The 20,404-nt window shown below is 50.1% G+C and overlaps 1 protein-coding gene across 2 annotated transcripts in view; it reads left to right on the top strand.

The window, feature by feature from the left end:
- The window catches only part of LOC138511074 (coiled-coil domain-containing protein 158-like), a 1,345,385-nt gene that overhangs the window by 1,244,060 nt on the left and 80,921 nt on the right, over positions 1 to 20,404 (top strand). The gene's annotated exons all lie outside the window — the stretch shown is intronic.

The following is a 20,404-nucleotide window of genomic DNA, read 5'->3' on the forward strand; positions in this document are numbered from 1 at the left end:
GGAGGGCAGGCATGTTTACCGACCAGGCTTGTTGGTCTATTACTTTACATGGTAGTAATTGTACCTGGTTTGAGCAGGAGGGATTGAATGTGTATGTGAGTATGTGTTTTATTTCTCTGTCACTGATGGTGCTTGCTTGGAGACATGGTTTCCTTCGTATGGCATGGATGTCTGTAAAATAGGAACTTTACAATTTACCATTCAGAGGCTTACAGGTATTGCTGCAAAAACACTCCCTGACACCTCCATCTTTCATCATGTACATCAAACAGCACCTCTGATGTTTGCGTAGACAGATGGCACTTTAATTAACCTCTGGCTACAGAAGTGCTTTAGCATGTGGTCTAAAGATCTCCGAATGCCAACACCAAATCAACTTCTGGTTAAAGAAGTTCCCTCGTTCTGGACAGGGATGTCATTTCACCAAACTGCCAGGGGTAGCGAAAGTGACATCACACAACCATTGACCTCTGATGACATCACAGGAAGTGATGTCAACTGACCCCACACCTACGTGACATCATGGGATGTGATGGCACACATCCTTTCACCCCTTGACAAAACAGGAAGTGGCATCACATATCACTTCATACTTTAACACTTGCACAATTCATGCAGGGATTTTCTTGTTAATAGTGCACTTTGAACCATTATACAGCATCCCACTCCTGCGTGTCACCCAGAGCCTAAATATCTCCCAACCATTTTCACCACGGGCAGCCCACCATCCACTGCGAGTTGCTAAGGGCCCTCCGTCTACAGCTTTAAATGCCTTCCACCCACACCCATCCTCCAACACCTTACACCTCCAAATTACTAAAATTGAGTTGTCTCTTGCCCTCCTGCCTGGGACTAATGCCCTAAGGGTGCTTTCCCCAGTGCCCCCCATGCCTACAGAAGGCACACGTAGGACCGGCAGGCAGTGCACATATGACCTGGATGCTGGGGTAGAGGGGAGAGAAACTAAAACAATGTGGGGACAGTCGCAAGCCTCAGGAGTAGGCTGGCATAAGCCATACCCAAATCCAGTTTGGCCTTATTCACAAACTGGGTAGTAGGTGAAGATGCCATTGTCAAAGACCCTAGGCTGATTTAGGGGTGGTAAGAGTAAAGGAAGTTGTGCTGCCAGACTCTTTACACAGTCATGAATCACATACAACCCCCCCTAGAAAATCAAACAATATAGTACTTCATGTATTTCACTTTTTCAGCTAGCAGAGAATCATGGCTTACAAGTGACGGTGCCATGAGCAGAGAACAAGGTAACACACAGTTCACTCAGTCATGCACACTACATACATGATCATCATTATTAATGTTATTATTTATGGAGCAAACACTGTAGTCTATTAATCCATGTATTAGAGGCTTTCGTGTAGGACACACTTCTCAGAATCACATTTTCGGATGCCAATTTTGGTAACAAAAGAAAGTTAGATTGATTCCGTTAGACTGATACACCCAGGATCACATTCACTCCCCCCCCCCACAAGTCAGCCCCACTGCTCACACATCAGAACAAGGTAGAGCACTAGACTTGCAATATCAAAACGTGCACAACACCCAAAACCACTGCCTTTCACAGACCCTAAAAAAGGGAGAACCCACATATAAAGGTAGTCCAGTCTTCCAGGTAGCTGAGAACCCAAAGGGAAATGGTTTAGTCCAATGCACATTCTCATCCTTGGGATGCTGCAGTCAGGCCCCGAGAAATTGGTCCAGGGGCCTGCAAACACTAGCTCACACCAGGAGGAAGGCCCAAAGAAGTATAATATAAGTATAATATCCTTGCAGAGTGATACCTAGGTCGGGGACCCTTAGGCAGAGGTAAACACTCTCTATATCAAATAGCTCAATCAAAATGCAAGCTTATGTAGGACACAGGACTGATAAGTAGAGTTAGTCCTACTCTACACCTATTTTAAACAAAAATATAAAATGTATTATTGATTACTTTTTGAGTTCTTATTGTTTACTGCATATGTTGTATAATATGTGGGTTTTGTGTGTTCAAACCAAGAGTAAAAGAGTGAGGAATTCTGAAAGTATTGTAAGGCAGCCTGTTATCAGTTTTTGTTTTTGCAACAGGAAGTGGCACAAAGCGCTTGGTCCTTCAAACACTGTTTAAGCAGAGTAATAAGCCCCAACATACAAGAGCCAGATCACAGATTTTCATATTAACCTTTTAACTGCTAAGGTTTTTCCCTCCAGGTTCTGAGCCCTTTTTTGGAGATTTCAGTATGTCGCATTCAATCCCTTGTAACATTTTTGTTACAAGAGATATCTTGGCCAAATTTGGCCCCCTTTTCTTCTGACATGTAGACGGTCATAAAGCAGCCAAGGAATCTTAGTTTGCTGTAGGAGGGTGAGAGCAGATAACAAAAAAGAGCACGTTTTGTGTTTTTTTCAGAAAATGCCAATACAATGATGTAAAAAGAAGCTTGTGGTTTTTTTCTTGTACGATCTAGGAACAAACGGTTTGCAGTTCTAAATTTGCCATTTTCCTAGCTTTCATGAACAGGTTCATTTGGTTGGTTTGGTTGATTTGGCACTGCACTGAACGTTCCCTTAAATAGCAGGTGCATTTGTTTGGGGGTTTGTAGTGTGTGTGGGAGGGGGCGGGGGTGATGGGGTTTGTGTGGAGTGGGTTCAGCCCAGCTGGAAACATAGTTCCACTCTTTCTTTTTGTACACTTTGACCACATCACCCTGACGATCCTAGAGCTCTGGCTCACCAGCGTTACAGCTTTTCCCTCTGTGAAAGGACAGGATCCTGCCAGGGCTGCCGCTGTGCTTGGGGACGGTAGACCCACATCGAAACGTGTAAAACCATATTTTGCATAAAACAGCTTGATAATGAACATTAGCCTAAGCACATTCGCATTGCACTGAAAACCGCATTTGAATGTACCTGAATAAAATCTGACTACGCCGCCATTTTAGAAACATCCGCCATTTTGATTAAACTCCTGTTTTCTGTCTCATGTTGAACTATATTTTCGGCTCGAGCTGAGGAAAAATGAACTTTGCACTGTGTAAACATGTTGTGACTGCTGAGAGCAGAATGTTTTTCCTGCACTAAGAAACCTTGGAGCTGAACTGAACCTCAATTTAGTTGTTCTCTTCAACAATAGCTTCATCCTTGTTCAAACAGTGGAACTGAATGCTGAATAGCTGAAACTGTGTGCCTTTGCAGAAATCCATTGTGTTCATTTTTGAAACTGGACTTACCTTTAAGTTGGAAGACAAATGTCACCACTGTAAATATGTTAAATGTTTGAAAACAACATCCAACATTGTATGAGTTATTTGATTCTGCATTAGCAATGTGAATTGGGCATGAACCCTAGCCAATGGTTAAACCTGGAGAAGGGCTGGATGATGTAACCGGGATTGTGTATAAAAGATGCATACTTTGTAATGTCCAGCATTCTCTCCCCTCACAGTGTCTGTTGCTACACACTGCGAGGCACTGAGAGCCAGATAATTATCTGTATTTGCATATTAAAATGGTACATGTATCTCTGAACTTGTGATTGATGTATTTCATTTTTGGTGGTACTAAGCCTTGATATTTTGTTTGGTCTTTCAGACGGATGCCCAAGTACGGGGACATCACCTCCAACCGTTACATCTTTTACCTTCGGGGAGGTATTGGCACACTGATGGGACTCACTGGTGGGGAAAAGCTGTAGCACAGGCCAGACAGAGCTGCAGAATGGTTGGGGGTGATGTCCCAGGCCTTGGGTGGCTGTGTTCCATGTGGGTTGACTGTCCACAAGCTCAGCTGCAGTTCCAGGGAGCCCCGGCATGGCCCCTGTCCTTTCCCAGAGGGAAGAGCTGTAACGCAGCACAGCCACAGCTCTAGGGTGGCTGGGGATAATGTCACTGGCCTTGGGCACCTGCCTCCCATGTGGGTGGACCATCTCCAAGTCCAGTGTTGGTTCCAGGGAGCCCCGTCAGGATCCCCATCCATCCCTGGAGGGAAAACCTGTACCGCAGCCAGGTCAGAGCTCCAGGATTGTCCGGGGTGATGTCCCCTGCCTTGGGCACCTGTCTCCCATGTGGGTTGACTCACCCCAAGTCCAGCAGCAGTCCCAGGGACCCCAGCAGGGTCACAATCCCTTCCTGAAGGGAAAAGTTGAAACGCAGTGCAGCCAGAGCTCCAGGATGTTCATGGGTGATGTTCCTGGTCTTGGGAGCCTGTCTCCCATGTGGGTCGACCGTCCTTTAGCCCGGCAGCGGTATTAGGGAGCCCCAGCAGGGTAAACATCCCTCCCTGAAGGGAAAATCTGTACCGCAGCCAGGACAGAGCTCCAGGACCGTCAGGGGTGATGTCCCCATGCTTAGACAAGTGTCTACCATGTGGGTTGATGTCCGCAAGCCCAGCAGCTTTCCCAGGGAGCTCAGGCATGGTCTCCGTCCCTCCCCAGAGGTAAAACCTGTAACACGGCGTGATGCTGGAAATGCATCGGAGGGACAGGGCCTCTAAATCCTTGTCCTTTATTGCTTTTTATCATGTGTTCTGTCTTGTTTTCCACGCAGGAGTTCACGAGGGTCTCCTGACGGTGCGGCTCTTCCTGTATTTGATTTGGTGAACAGACCCTTGGGATACCCTTGTAACACCCATGGGTAGAAGTATGACCCTGTACACCTAGTGTATGTTATTGGGCACCTGTTTGAGGTCCACAGAGCAGGGTACAGGCTGGTGGCAGCTTCGTGCTGAATTGACAGGTGCCCTGAGCGTCCTCCATTTTGGGATGCCCAGGCCCTAGGATTCCTTATGGAGACAAGATGGCCCCTGTGGCCTCTTGCTTTCCATCACCTGTTACCTTGGTTCCCAAAGTCCCTGGAAGCCCTACCTCTGTCCCTTCCCCCTGACTGGCTGTTGGGTGGAAGTTCCATATATGGTGTTGTGGAGAAGTCCAGGCCAGACTGGCTGGAGCCTCCCCAATGACTGTATGTTGTGTGTACGCCCATGGGGTGGGACCTGGTGAATGGAGTGTGTGACAAATATGCATTTCATGTTGTGGGTGTCTAGTATCTGGTGGCTGACATAATGACTGAGATAGCCCTGCCCGCAACTGGTAAGAATGCGGTGTGTAGTGCTGAATGGCAGCGTGCTTCTCCAAATCCACATTCTGTGTTGTGAGTGTCTGGGTGAGAAGAATGGCCTCAATGCGCTGTGCGCCTGATTGGCTGCCTGACTACTGCCTGAATGCCCTTCTGATTGATTGGTTGCCTGAGAGTGACCTTGCAGAGTGAATGGGAGATCAACAGTATATATGGGGGCCTCTCACTGCTAGAAACTTTGAAGCCCACTGGAAGAAGAAGAACTGCTGCTGCTGTCCTTCGCTAATCTGAAAGCTGCAGTGCCTTCAAGGAACTGATCCAAGAGAGGACCTGGTTAGGAGACCTCTTCCCGAGCTACGAGGCACCATCGTGCACCAGCTGATCTTTGCCAAAGCTCCCTGGTAGACAGACCTATGAAAGGCTGCCAACCAGAGAAGGGGACCGCCAAGGAGAACAAAGAGAAGCACCGGACAGCCGTCCACCATCGCCGACTGGAGCCGCAGTGCTCCCTTTGCCTAAAAACATTTGATCCAAGGACTCCCTTGCTCATCCTTGTCGACTGCTTTCGTCCTGCCGGAGAAAATCAATGCCGCCGACCACCGAGGAGAATCCGCCGGTGGGTTTCCTGCCACCTGAAGACCTCAGAGACGCCGATCGACTCGACATCCTTGAGGGGCCAAAGTTCTTCACTAACTCTTTGCGGCAACGAACACTCGTCGTCGAGGTGCACCGCACGCCTCAGATTGCATGGTGTTTTCGACTGATGTCAACGAGCACCGCAAGAACCGAAGCTGCTGCCGCAATGACAGTGTTTACCCTTTTTCTTCACCGAATCTCCATGACCCGTGGCGCCTGCCTGAAAGGGAGTGCACTCAAAAACAATGCAGCACCTCTCTATCTTACAGAGAGGTTTAACAAAAGACCGACAATCTGACCGACCAGAACGGTCTACTCAAATTGCCTAACAGTTCCCCTATTCAGACGAGCCACCATAGGTGGTATCAGCTTCCCAGTCAAAGCCGCCCAACTCTGGAACTCCTTGCCCCCAGGTCTAAGGGAAAACCAAACATACCAACACTTAAGGTGCAATCTTATCAATTGGTTAAAAGCAAATGATATCTAAAGCCATCCTGACCTGAGAGAGAAAGCCATCTAACTTCTCCTCCCTACTATCAGCTCCTCTTGACTTCTTCTCCCTCCTACCCACACTCTGCACTATAACCTGTATTTTATTTTTGGTAATTTAATGTGTAATTTGTAACTGTTGTAAATTCACTGTGACACACTCTTTGACAATGTACCTTCCTTATGTAATAATTATGCAACTTGTAAATGATGTAAATTCCTGTGACACATTTTGTAACCTGTAAGCTTAAAATATCCTTGTCTCCGCGCCCTGATACCTTTGGGTCTGGCGCACGCTACAAATAAACCAACAAACAAACATTGAGAATAATTGGACTGGGCTTGTCAAATACGCTTTATTTTACAGGTTGCCCAGGTGGATGGATCCTCGCACAGAACTGTCTCTAGGTAATGGGAGTCAGTATTCTGCCATTGTTCGATTTAACTTGCATTCTTTCTGTGGTCTATCGTTGATTCATCTTATAATCTGATTTGTATGCTAGTTGGGGCTGTCAGCCGTAGTCGCATTTTAAAGGAATTGATAGTTAAGAGTGGTACCACCTAGACCTTTATATATTTGCCATTATAGTATTACGGGAGTACAAAGTGTGTTATTGTGATTGTGTACATAACGTGAACTTTATTTATATAAAGACTGTGTTTTAAATAAAATAGTGTGTGGGCATTCCTTTGTGGGTGATTGGGGACGACACTGTACATAAGAACCAGCCTGCATCACCTCCTAAGAGCTAAGCCTTGATTGCTTGCCACGTCTTGCTAATCTTGGCTGGGATCCTCTGTGTCTCTCCTCTTCCATATAGAGAGCAGGAGTACAGACACCCCCCTCCAGCCTTTACACTGGTGGCAGCGATGGGATGCTTACGGTTTTAAGAATCAGTATGTAACCATGCCACTTACAAAATATCTAAACTTTGTTAAATTGAGGTTGTGTACAAGATAACTACATTACAAGCAATGGAATCTATTGTGAATGGTAATTTGGCTCGGATGAGCTTAGAGGCTCTCCAGAGTACTTGAGAAGCCAGGGAATTAGACTTTGAGGATAAGTCTTGGGCTGATTTGATAGCTGCCCTGGTGGACTACCAGAATGATTGTGAAGCTCTTGAAGTGGGGGGGATGTAACCAATGAGCACCCTACCCCTGGGGTTGTTATTGAATCTGATTCTGGGAATGCCACCATTCCTGCTGCCTCTGTTCTGACCTCCAGCAATGTTTCTCCGGGGAATGCCTTGGAACTGGAGTTATTAAGGATGAAGTGAGCCTTTGAATACAGAAAGTTGGAAATGGAAGCTGAACTTAAGAAAGGGGAGTTGGCACAGCAAGTGATACTGAAAGATAAGGACCTTGAACTTAAAAACAAGGACACTGAATGTCTGAAAATCCAGCTCGAGAAAACTAGAGTGGAGACTTCAGCAAAACTCGTTGAGAGTGTCAGGTCCCCAGCCACCAAGTTTATGAAAGATTTCATGGGTGTCTATGCGTAGGGTTCAGACATCCTCCAATGGATTGAAGTGTTTGAGATGGCTTGTGGAATCCATGATGTTGATAAAAGAGATTGGGCTAAGTGTTTGTTAAGCAGAGTGCCTCAGACTGGATATGACTGTATTCTGAAACTGAGTGAGGAAGAAAGTGTGCATGAAGTCTGCTTTGATTGCCAAGTTTGGCAAGACACCGACCCAATACCTTAAAAGGTTCAGGAAATTTAAGAACAAAGAGGATTGGTTGACTGGGTGAGTGCTGCACACATGAACATGATGGGGTGGATTGATGGTTAAAAAATGAAAACATGACAGTGGTGGACACTACCCTGCTCAAGTCAGAGGACTATTAAGGTGCTCCTCTGAGAACTACCTGGTTAGCTGGTGGGCCTCCCAAATTATCGGCTGTAGAATTTGTCAACATTACAATGGGAGACAAAACAGCAAAGCATACTGTCCTGGTTCAGGACAACGTGTCTGCTTACATTTTGTTAAGGGATGATCTGGGAGAATTCTCAGAAATGTCTAATTTCCTCCACCTTAGAGGCCCCCAGCAACTTTGCTGGATTTTGAGGACTTGATTTTGTTAACCTGGAGAGAGTGAGACCCTTTTCCCCACTCTCTCATGTATTTTAATGTGATTTGAACACTGTGTTTCTTTTGGTTATGGAGTCTGACAGTGTTAGGGAGAATTCTCATAAATGTGCCAACTCCTCCTTTGGGACTTTGAACTTTTTAATTCTGTTTGTTTTCTGTGTTTATTTCTTTGGTTATGGAGTTTAAACAACTCCATAGGCATAATCTTTTCATTTGTTTTCACACAGCACCCTCAGTGCAGTGGCACAGGGAAACCTTTTCAGGCTTTCCCCAGGTTTAAATACCTTCTCTGGGATAAACTACTGTTTCCCAGAGTAAGTAAAGTGAAATTGACTTTACTAGTCTTTATAAATTCCTAGACCCAGCATACCCTATCTTACAATAGAGTGCTCGATGGGTTACCTAGTATCCCCTGTGTCTAAATACTCATGCAGCAGTCATATGCTACCCTTTCCTCTTGAAATGGCTGGTGGCAGTGGTTTTACAATGAACTACCATGATTTTTCCTGACCGCGAACACCGATAGTGTTAAATCGCGAGAGCCATGTTTTTCAAGAAGGCATCTGAGCCCCCTCTGTAAAAACAGGTGCCAGTCTTCTTTTTTCGCCGTTTCTTTGTGGAAAGGTACTTGTAGAGCTTTTCTCTGTGCGCCAAACCAGGTTTGGTCCCTTTGTTCATTTGCCTTTGGCGGGCTCCAGGATTGAAGACCGCCTCTGGCGCACAAGTGTCTTGGGTAGGCAGGAAGTGAGGGAAGTGCCCGAAACTCCCTGTGCTTAGTCTCCTAGGAGACCTAAAAGCGGTCTGGCATGATTGGCTGGTTGAATGTCCGGCATGGACAGCCACCCTGCTGGGTGAGTGGCAGCTAGGCTGGAATGAATGGGAGGAAACTGGATAAAAGGCAAGTCTCTTGGCTTGGAAGGCAGAGTCGACCACTGCAACGAAAGAACCAAAGATGAGCTTGAAGAGGACGGCAGCTGCAACTCCTGGACCATTGGTTTACCCTGCTGCAGGCACCTAATTGCTTTTTTCATCTCTACAGAGAAGCCCTGCAAGGACGACTTCTCCCTTTGATTTGGTGGGACCAATCAACTCGACACTAAGTCACCTGGATACCATTCTCGGAGCTGGTTGTAATTTCCTCAGAGTGCTGCAGGAAACCTAATAACCAGGGAGAGGAACACCAGCTTGTGTGCCTGACTACTGCTATCGGAAATGAAGATTTGCCAGTTGCCAGCTTTTTGATCAGTCCCAGTGCAGTGCATGAGTGCTCTGACATCCTCCCTCTTGTCCCCATGACTGAGGCCCAGGAACAGCGAGATCTGCAGGAACTGCCAGGAGCAGGGGTGACCTCTCGCGGTAAAGTGCTTGAAACTTTCCCAACTCACAGGCCTAATCAGCTTGTGACCCAACATATAATTCTTCTTGCTACAAACTACTCCTAAGAAATTGTGCCGAGACTTTTCCGTTTCACTACCAGAACTGCTTTACCCTATCCAAGACTTTAGCCCATTGACTTTGGCCTAACCTATTGAATTTAATCGACTCCAGTGGTAAACCCAAACACATCTCCTGAGGGAGACGAGGCAGAAGACTCTCGTGCGGGAGAGGTACTCAACCCAGAGGACCACCCGACCTTCAATTCCTATTGGCTGAAGGGGGACCCTCCTGGGCTGACTTCTGTAAGGGACAGAGAGAGTGACACTCTCTCGAGGGTCTGAGGAAACAGGCCCTGCCCAGGCACAAGGGAGAAGTGCCTAGGACATTGCGGATATATTGGGAGGGTGAGCTCCTTGTTATTGAGCCCACTAAGCCTGAACCTGGTTCCCTCAAGAGGTTTGTGGTACACCAGGATTACAGGCCCTTCCTACTGCAGTTGGCACATGAGGTGCCCTTAGCTGGTCATCTTGGGACCAAGAAGACCAATCAAAGGCTCTCTGCCAATTTCTACTGGCCCTGTATCGGAGTAGAAGTGGAGTCCCACTGCAGGACCTGCCCAACTTGTCAGTTGTCTGGCAAGACTAGAGGCAATGTCATTGCCCCACTGCAGCCATTGCCAGTGGATGGTACACAATTTGAGATGGCAGACATCAATATTGCCTGTCCCCTTGACCCTCCCACTTCAGGTAGACATCGGTTCATCCTGGTATTTGTTGATCATGCCACCAGGTACCCTGAGGCTGTACCCCTTCAGACTATTACTGGCAAGGTGGTTGCCAGGGCTCTCCTGGGCATTTTCACCCATGTTGGATTCCATTAGGAGGTTGTCTCTGACAGAGGATCCAACATCATGTCGAGTTACATGAAGACAATGTGGAAAGAGTGCAGAGGTAACTACAAGTTCTCCAGCTTTTACCATAACTAAACCAACGGTCTAGTTGAGAGATTTAACAAAACTCTCAAGGGTATGCTAGGCACTTTGGAAGAGCCCCTAAGGAGGAAATGGGATCTCCTCCTGCCATGCCCGCTGTTCGCTTACAGAGAGGTACCTCAAGAGGGTGTTGGTTTCAGCCTCTTTGAGTTACTCTTTGGACATCCCGTGAGGGGGCCCCTTGCCTTGATCAGAGAAGATTTGGAAGCCCCCCCTCCAGGCCCTGCCAAGCAAGTGGGGACTATGTGTTAGGCCTCAGATGGAGGATGACACAGATGATGGGTCAGGCGACAGCGAATCTTAAGGCTAGCCAGGAATTGAACAAATAATGGCATGAACTTAAAGGCTCGCAATTGGATTGGACTCCAGGACAGGAGATCCTTGTGATGGAGCCTTCCAAGCAACGAGCTTTGGTAGATAAGTGGACTGGACCCTTCAGGATCATCTCCAAAATAGGCGAAGTCAACTATCTGGTTGACATGGGAGTCCCTGGGGTAGCTCCTCAGGTATTCCATGTTAACAGTCTCAAGCCCTTTCACAGGTGAGCCAAAGTCTCTTGCTGGCTTCAGAGCAAGAAAAGGATGAGAGTGAGCCCCTTCCTGATTTTGCTTTCCATCACCTGTTACCTTGTTTCCCGAAGTCCCTGGAAGCCCTGCCTCTGTCCCTTCCCCCTGACTGGTTGTTGGGTGTAAGTTCCATATATGGTGTTGTGGGGAAGTCCACACCAGACTGGCTGGAGCATCCACAATGACTGTATGTTGTGGGTACGCCCGTGGGGTGGGACCTGGATGAATGGAGTGTGTAAAGAATACGCATTTCATGTTGTGGGTGTTTAGTATCTGGTGGTTGACACAATGACTGAGACAGCCCTGCCCGAAACTGGTATGAATGCAGTGTGTAGTGCTGAATGGCAGAGTGCTTGTCTGAATCCACATTCCGTGTTGTGAGTGTCTGTATGGAAAAGAATGGCCTGAATGCACTGTGCACCTGATTGGCTGCCTGACTGCCTGAATGCCCTTCTGAGTGATTGGTTGCCTGAGTGTAACCCTGCAGAGTGAATGGGAGATCAGCAGTATATCTGGGGGCCTCTCATTGCTAGAAATCATTGCTAGAAATCGTTCAGAAGCTGAAGTTGAAATTGATGCTTAACTTTGAAGACCACTGGGAGAAGAAGAACTGCTGCTGCTGTCCTTCACTAATCTGAAAGCTGCTCCGCCTTCAAGGAACTGATTTAAGAGAGTCCCTGGTTAGGAGACCTCTTCCCGAGCTATGAGGTACCATTGTGCACCAGCTGATCTTTGCCAAAGCTCCCTGGTAGACAGACCTACGAAAGGCTGCCAACTGGAGAAGGGGGCCGCCAAGGAGAACGAAGAGAACATTTGATCCAAGGACTCCCTTGCTTATCCTTGTCGACCGCTTTCATTCTGCCGGAGAAAGTCAAGGCCCCCGACAACCGAGGAGTATCTGCCAGTGGGTTTCCTGCCACCCAAAGACTGCAGAGACTCCGGACGACTCGATACCCTTGCTGGGCTAAAATTCGTCACTAACTCTTTGCAGCACCGAAAACTCCTCATCGAGGTGCACCGCATGCCTTAGCTTGCAGGACGTTTTCAACTGATCGTCACTGAGCACTGCAAGAACCGAAGCTGCGGTTGCAACAGCAGTGTTCACCCTTTTTTTCACCGAATCTCGATGACCCATGCCTCCTGCCTGAAAGGGAGCGCACTCAATAAGGGCCCGTCGACCACTCATCGAAGAACTCCACTAAACCAGGTACTTTGGGGTCGTGGAAACTTTTTAGGACTCAAGACTTAATTGAGCATAATTGGACTGGGCTTGTCAAATGCGCTTTATTTTACAGGTTGCCCAGGTGGGGGGATCCTCGCACAGAACTGTCTCTAGGTAACGGGAGTCAGTATTCTGCCATTGTTCGATTTAACTTGCATTCTATCTGTGGTCTATCGTTGATTCATTTTATAATCTGATTCATATGCTAGTTGGGGCTGTCAGCTGTGGTCGCATTTTAAAGGAATCGATAGTTAAGAGTGGTACCACCTAGACCTGTATATATATGCCATTATAGTATTACCAGAGTACAAAGTGTGTTATTGTGATTGTGTCCATAACGTGAACCTTATTTATATAAAGACTGTTTTAACTAACATAGTATGTGGACATTCCTATGTGGGTGCTTGGGGACGACACTGTACTTAAGAACCAGCCCGCATCACCACCTGAGAGCTAAGCCATGATTGCTTGCCACGTTTTACCACTATAGAGAATCTTGCCTGGGTTCTCGGTGCCTCTCCTCTGCCATATAGAGAGTAGGAGTACAGACACCCCCTCCAGTCTTTACACAAAGTACAACCAGAGCTCCAGGATGGCCGTGGGTGCTGCCCCCGGCCTTGGGCACCAGTCTCCAATGTGTATCGACCATACACAAGTCCAGCGGGAGTCCCAGGGAACCCTACAGGGTCATTATCCCTCCCCGGAGGGAAAAGCTGTAATGCAGCGCAGCCAGAGCTCCAGGACGGTCACAGGTGATGTTCCCAGCCTTGGGCGCCTGTCTCCCATGTGGATTGACCATCCACAGGTCCAGCGGCAGTCCCAGGGAGCCGTGGCAGTGTCCACATCCCTTCCCAGAGGGAAAAGCCAGAGCTCCAGGAACGCTGGGGGTGTTGTCCCCGGCCTTGAGCGGCTGTCTCCCATGTGGGCCGACCCTCTACAAGTCTGTCTCCTATGTGGTTCCAGAGAGCCCATGCAGCGTCCCCATCCCTCCCCAGAGGGAAAATCTGTAACGTGGCATGTCCAAAGCTCAAGGACGGCTGGGGGTGCAGCTTCCAGTTTGGGTGCCTGTCTCCAATATGGGTCGACTGTCCACAAGTACAGCTGTGGTCTCAGGGAGCCCTGGCAGGGTCCTCATCACTCCCTCGAGAGAAGCGCTGTAACACAGCACGTCCAAAGCTCAAGGACGGCCAGCGGTGCAGCTCCCAGTTTGGGTGCCTGTCTCCAATGTGGGTCGACCATCCACAAGTACAGCTGTGGTCTCAGGGAGCCCTGGCAAGGTCTCCATCTCTCCCCAGAGGTAAAAGCTGTAACACAGCACAGCCAAATCTCCAGGACATCAGTGGGTGCTGCCCCAGGCAGTGGGTGCCTGTCTCCCATGTGGGTCGACTGTCCCCAAACCCAGCAGCGGTCAAAGGGAGTGCCAGCAGGGTTCCCATCCCTCCCTGGATGAAGAAGCTGAAACACAGCCCAGCCAGATCTCTAGGATGGCTGGGAGTGCTGCTCCCGGCCTTGGGCACCTGTCTCCAATGTGGGTTGACCGTACAGTCCTGGGAAGTCCTGGCAGGGTCCCCTTCCCTCCACAGAGGGAAAAGCTGTAATGTAGCACAGCCACAGCTCTACAATGGCTGGGAGTAATGTTCCTGGCCTTGGGCGCCTATCTCCTATGTGCGTCGACTTCCCCAAGTCCAGCAACGGTCTCCGGGGAGCCCTGGCAGGGTCCCCATCCCTCCCCAGAGGGAAAAGCTTTACCACAGCCCAGCCAGAGCTCTAGGACAGCTGGGGGTGCTGCCGCCAGAGGCCTTCAGTGCCTGTCTCCCATATGGGTCAACCCTCCACAAGTCTAGCTGTGGTCCCAGGGAGCCCAGGCAGTATCCCCATCCCTCTCCAGAGGGAAAAGCTGTAATGCGGCATGGCCAAAGCTCAAGGACGGCTCGGGTGCAGGTCCCGGCTTTGGGTGCCTGTCCCCAATGTGGGTCGACTGTCCAAAGGTACAGCTGTGGTCTCAGGGAGCCGTGGCAGAGTCCCCATACCTCACTGGTGGAAAAAGCTTTAATGCATCCCAGCCAGAGGTCCAGGATGGCCGGGACTGCTGCCCCTGGCCTTGGCCGCCTGTCTCCCATGTGGGTTAACTGTACACAAGTCTAGCCATGGTCCCAGGGAGCCCCGGCAGGGTCCCCATTTGTCTCCAGAGGGAAACGTTGTGATACAGCCCAGCCAGAGCTCCAGGATGATGGGGTTGATGCCCCCAGCCTTGGGCGTCTGTCCCCAATGTGGGTTGACCATCCACAAGTCCAGCAGCATTTTGGGGAACCCTAGCAGGGCCCCATCCTTCTCCAGAGGGAAAAGCTGGAACTCAGCCCAGCTAGAGCTCTAGGACGGCTAGGGGTGATGTCCCTGGCCATGGGCGCCTGTTTCCCATATGGGTCGACCGTCCCTAAGCCCAGCGACAGTCCCAGGGAGCCCTGGCAGGGTCACCATCCCTCACAGGAGGGAAAAGCTGTAACGCAGCACAGCCAAAGCTCAAAGACTGCTGCGTTTGCATCTCCCGGCCTTGGGCGCCTGTCTCCAATGTGGGTCGAGCGTCCAGAAGTACAGCCACAGTCTAAGGAAGTCCCGGCAGGGTCCCCATCACTCCCTCAATGGAAAAGCTTTAAGGCAGCCCAGCCAGAGCTCCAGGACGGCCAGGGGTGCTGGCCCCACCTTGAGTGCTTGTCCCCAATGTGGGTCGACCATCCCCAAGTCCAGCGGCAGTCCCAGGGAACCCTGTCAGGGTCCCCAACCCTGCACGGGTGGAAAAGCTGTAACTCAGCACAGCCAGAGCTCTAGGACAGCTGGGGGTGATGTCCTTGGGCGCCTGTTTGCCATGTGGGTCGAACGTCCCCATGTCCAGCGGCAGTCCCAGGGAGCCCAGCAGGGTCACCATGCCTCACCAGAGAGAACATTTGTAAGACAGCACAGCCAAAGCTCCTGTATGGCTGGGGATGCAGCTCCCGGCCTTAGGCGCCAGTCTGCAATGTGGGTCGTTAGTCCACAAGGACAGCCACGGTCTCGAGGAGCCCAGGCAGGGTCCCCATCACTCCCCAGAAGGAAAAGCTGTAAAGCAGCCCAGCCGGAGCTCTGGGATGGCTGGGCGTGATGTACCTGGTCTTGGAAGCCAGTTTCCCATGTAGATCGACCATCCCCAAGACCAGCAGCAGTCCCAGGCAGCCCAGCAGGGTCACCATCCCTCACCAGAGGGAAAAACTGTAACATGGCATGGCCAAAGCTCAAGGACGGCCGGGGTGCAGCTCCCGACCTTGGGCACCTGTCTGCAATGTGGGTCAACAATCCACAAGTATAGCCGCAGTCTCACGGCAGTCATGGGGTGACCTGACAGGGTCTCCGTCTCTCCCCAGAGGGAAAAGCTGTAATGCAGCCCAGCCAGAGCTGTCTCCCATGTGGATCGACTGTCCTCAAGCCCAGCGGCAGTCCCTGAAAGCCCTTGCAGGGTCCACATCCCTCACTGGAGGGAAAAGCTTCAATGCAGCCAAGACAGTGGTCCAGGATGGACAGGGCTGCTGCTCCTGGGCGTGGGCACCTGTCTCCCATGTGGGTTGACCACCCCCAAACCCAGCAGCAGTGCCAGGGAGCCTGGAGAAGGTTCACATCTCTTCCCAGAGGGAAAACCTGTAACGCAGCTCAGTCAGACAATTCCATCGGCAGTTCCACGGAGCCCCGGCAGGGTCCCCATCATTCCCTGGAGGTAGAACCTGTAACACAGCCAGGCCAGAGCTCCAAGATGGTCAGTGTTGATGGCCTCAGCTTTGGGCACCTTAATCCAGTGTGGGCCATTCGCCACAAGTCCACCGGTGGTCCCAGGTAGCCCTGGCAGGATTGCCTTCCCTCCCTGAAGGGACAACTTGTAATGCAGACAGGCCAGAGCTCCAGGATGGTCGGGGATGATTTCACCAGCCTTGGGTGCCTGTCTCCATGTGGTTCTACTGTCCACAAGTCCAGACGCTGTCACAGAGAGCCCTGATAGTGTCCCCATTCCTCCCAGAAGGGAAAAGCTCCAATGCAGCCCAGCCAGAGTTCCAGGACGGCTGGGGTTGCTGCCCCCGACCTTGGGCACCTGTCTCAAATGTGGGTCGACAATCCACAAGTCCAGCGGTGGTACCATGGAGCCCCGGCAGGATCCCCATCCCTTCCTGGAGGAAAAACCTGTAACACAGCCAAGCCAGAGCTCCAGGATGATTGGGGTTGATGTCCCCAGCTTTGGGTGCCTGTCTCCAATGTGGGTCACTCGCCACAAGTCCAGTGGTGGTCCCAGGTTGCCCTGGCAGGGTCCCCATCTCTCCCTGGGGAAAAAGATGTAACACAGCCCAGCCAGAGCGACAGGACGGCCAGCGGTGCTATTGGCACTCCTGGACGTAACACTGGGGTGCTGATGAATGGTGGTTCGTTTTTGGGTTTTGTGAATCTTTGTGGTTCTTCTGCCACACAATTGCCCCAGCTATTGTTACAGAAGAGAGAGAGAGAGAGAGAGAGAGAGAGAGAGAGAGAGAAAGGAAATGGGGTTTCTGAACTGAAAATATCTGGTTGGCATAGAAACAGTCAATACCATGGCATGAAACTGCCAAATCTCTTTTTTCAAACTCTTCTGCCTTCTACCCAATAAGAAGTCCCTAACAATATTTGCTCCAATCAGCAGCTTTGTAAGAAGCAAGTCGGGCGCTGGGCTTTCCATTTCCCAGCTGCACAGTGATTTCATAATAAGCTATTTTGCATGGCTATTTGGGCTTCTTTTGACTGCAGATCTATTTGTTTCACCCTTCTGAGGCTGCCTTTCTACACCCATCCAAACACCCACCCCACTCCCATTACGTGTGCTGGCTGGGTTTTGTTTGGCCTATTTGGGGCTACCTTTGACAAGTCCTCCCGAGGCTGCTTTGCTCTTCATGGATTCTGCACCCAACTACCATCACTTACCCACTCCACTGCTACTCTCTAACACCACCCACTCCACCCATCCCACCTCACCCTCTGCCTTTACCCCACCCTTTCTACTTCCACCTATCTTATCTCCACTCTGTCTACCCCACCCACCCTACCCCCACTCTCTCTGTCTCAAACAACTGTACCCCCACTCTCTGCCCCACTCACCCTACCCCTGCTCTCCCTGCCCACCTCCACTGACCCTACACCCTGCACTCTCTGCCCCCCCCACCTACATAACCCCTGCTCTCTCTGTCCCCACCCACCCCTGCTCTTTCTGGGACCCACCCACACAACCCCTGCTCTTTCTGCCCCTATGTGCCCACCAAACCCTGTTCTCTCTGGCCCATCTGTTAGGGAGAATTCTCTGTTTAGGCTGAGTTTCCTAACCTAGTGAGTCCCCCATCAGCTTTGCTGGATTTCTGGAGTTTGTTTTTTTCCATCCTGCCAAGAGTGAGACTCTTTTTTCTCCCACTCTTGTACATGAATGTGTGTAATTCCTTGGAATGTCAATGTGTTCTATGGGCTATGGGGTCTTTTACTCCATAGGGTCTCATATGTTTTGCTATGTGTGTTCCACCGCACATTCCATGCCGTAACACTGGGGCGTCCTAGAGGACCCCCACCATAGACTCCATACCCAGGGACTGACTACTGTCTCCCCGGGAATGTAAAGTCACCATTGGCTTTACTAGACCTAAATTTACTAACAGAACTAGTACAAACCATCCTTTTGTGGACGTACTAGTAGGGGTAATTCGATAACTCCTGGGTCTGTTATTCGAGGGGGCACTGTCCCGTCCCCCCTCGTCGAGTTTTGGCCGGTGGCAGTGGAAACTACTTGTTATATTCGACCCCGAATATAACCCTATGGGATTCTTCCCATTGTTGGAGATTAATACTTTTCCTTGTCTAGCATACCACCGGTTCATTTATCTTAAATAAATCTATCGGTTGGTATTTTCTGCCAGAACTCGGTTTTTTAAAATGGCTTCTGTGTTCGTCTCTGTGACTCCTAAACCAAAGGTTGAGCCCTTTGTTCCACTTTTGGCGGGCTTCTGTACAGAGGCCCTCCAAAGTGGTGCCATTCTGTCTGGGTACCACAGGGGGTGAGGGAGGGGGTTTAGGCACCCTGGACTGAGTTGCCTTGCCAACTCAAGTCGCACTCTGGTGTGATTGGCCCAAGTGGTGAGCCACCCCGCCCACAACTTAGCGTGTGTTGATTGACAGCTAGGCTGAATGAATGGGGGTTTTCTGCATAAAAGCAGGGCTTTTGGGACTGGATCTTGAGAAGTCGCCACAGGACCTAAGAATCCGAGGGTAACGCTGAGCTGACCTGCAACGACGACACCTCCAGTGGAGCCCTGCTGAACCGACTCTTCCTGACGACAGAGGAGATCTCCCAGCCGGAGAGTCTTCTTCCCCTGACTGGTGGGAACAACCAGTCTCCCTTTGCTTTTTCTTCATTCCAGGACGTAGTGGTCCAATTGCCTGTGCAGAGCACCCCGGCAACCGGATAGCCACTACCCCAGTACCGCGACCAAAAGGTGGTGCCTTGTGACGGATTACTCCACGGCTGGTCTTTTCCCTGGTGGTGCAACGATCTTCAACTTTCCTTCGACGACGAGAGAATCTCTTCTCTTGGCAAAGCCCCGACTTGCATCCACCACCAGGAACAACTGCCCCCGCCGGAGCTGTCTCTCCACAAACAAGGTACCGTGTCCGCCTGGCTTCCCTTTTTGCCGGATAGAGTGAGGTGTCTTAATCCTCGCCTCTCCATTGGGTCGCCTCCAAGCTTTCTTAACTTTCTGTGTCCTGAACTGGTCCAATCTTTCCATAACAATTTGCGACAAAGACTCGAAGTGCATTTCCACTGTGATACTTTTTTTGGACATATCGCCTTGCCTCTCTCCGGGTGGGCCTGGCCTCTGAACTTTGCGATCTACAGTAGACCCTGCCTTACTTGCCTTGCATTTGTTCGTAAAAGTGTTGGTACCGAGTTGATTTCATAACCTGCTTCTTTTCTCTGCCGTCCTAACGAATACTAGAGTGCCATCTAGGTTAAAGCATTCAACTCTGCAAATAAGTGGTGCCGTTGAACCTAGACTTGTCGAACTATTGTTAGGGGGATTGATTTTCCGATAGTAATTGTGATAAGAGTTGTTTGCCGTATTAGTGCCAGAGTGTCTTTCATAGATGTGTTGTTATAAATAAATACCTATATATCTTTACACCAAAGCTCTGTCAGTGTTTGCTTGTTCTACTGTGTAAATTGCCCTATTTTGTATACTCCACATACTGCTTAACTCTTCTTGAGGGAAGTCTGACTGCTCAGTCACAGCTACCAAGTGAATCTGTGTGGTAGAGACTGCTACCAAGTGGGTTTACTGCCAAACACCTGTAGTCCTAAATCTTTTGCAGTGGTCCCAGAGGGAACTGCACAGGTTTCTGCCTAACACCATCCACCCGCCAAACCCCACTCTCTCTGTAAACCACCCTCCCACCCTACCCCCGCTCTCTCTGACCACCCTCCCACCCTATCCCCGCTCTCTCTGCACCCACCCTCCCACCTTACCCTGCTTTCTCTGCACCCAACCCCTGCTCTCCCTCCCTCCACCGACCCACCCAACTCCAGCTCTCTCTTTTACCACCCACCTACCCAACCCTTGTTTTTTTCTGCCAAACCCCTGCTCTATCTATTCCTACCCAACCCCTGTTCTCTCTGCCCCATCCACACACCGTACCCCTGCTCGTTCCCATCCACCCTACACCCACTTTCTCTGCCCAACCCACCATACCCCTGCTCTCTTTGCCCCAACCCACCAAACCCCCATTCTCTCTGTTCCATCCACCCACCCTACCCCTGCTTTCTACCCCACCCACCTTAAAGCTGCTCTCTCTTCCCCAAAACCAACCCACCCACCATATCTCTGCTCTAGCTGCCTCAACACCAACCACTCTCTCACCCCCCACACACCACT

The sequence above is a fragment of the Ambystoma mexicanum genome, chromosome 6p (genome assembly GCF_040938575.1).
Source record: "Ambystoma mexicanum isolate Mex_15411 chromosome 6p, UKY_AmexF1_1, whole genome shotgun sequence".
In the NCBI taxonomy this organism is placed as follows: Eukaryota; Metazoa; Chordata; class Amphibia; order Caudata; family Ambystomatidae; genus Ambystoma; species Ambystoma mexicanum.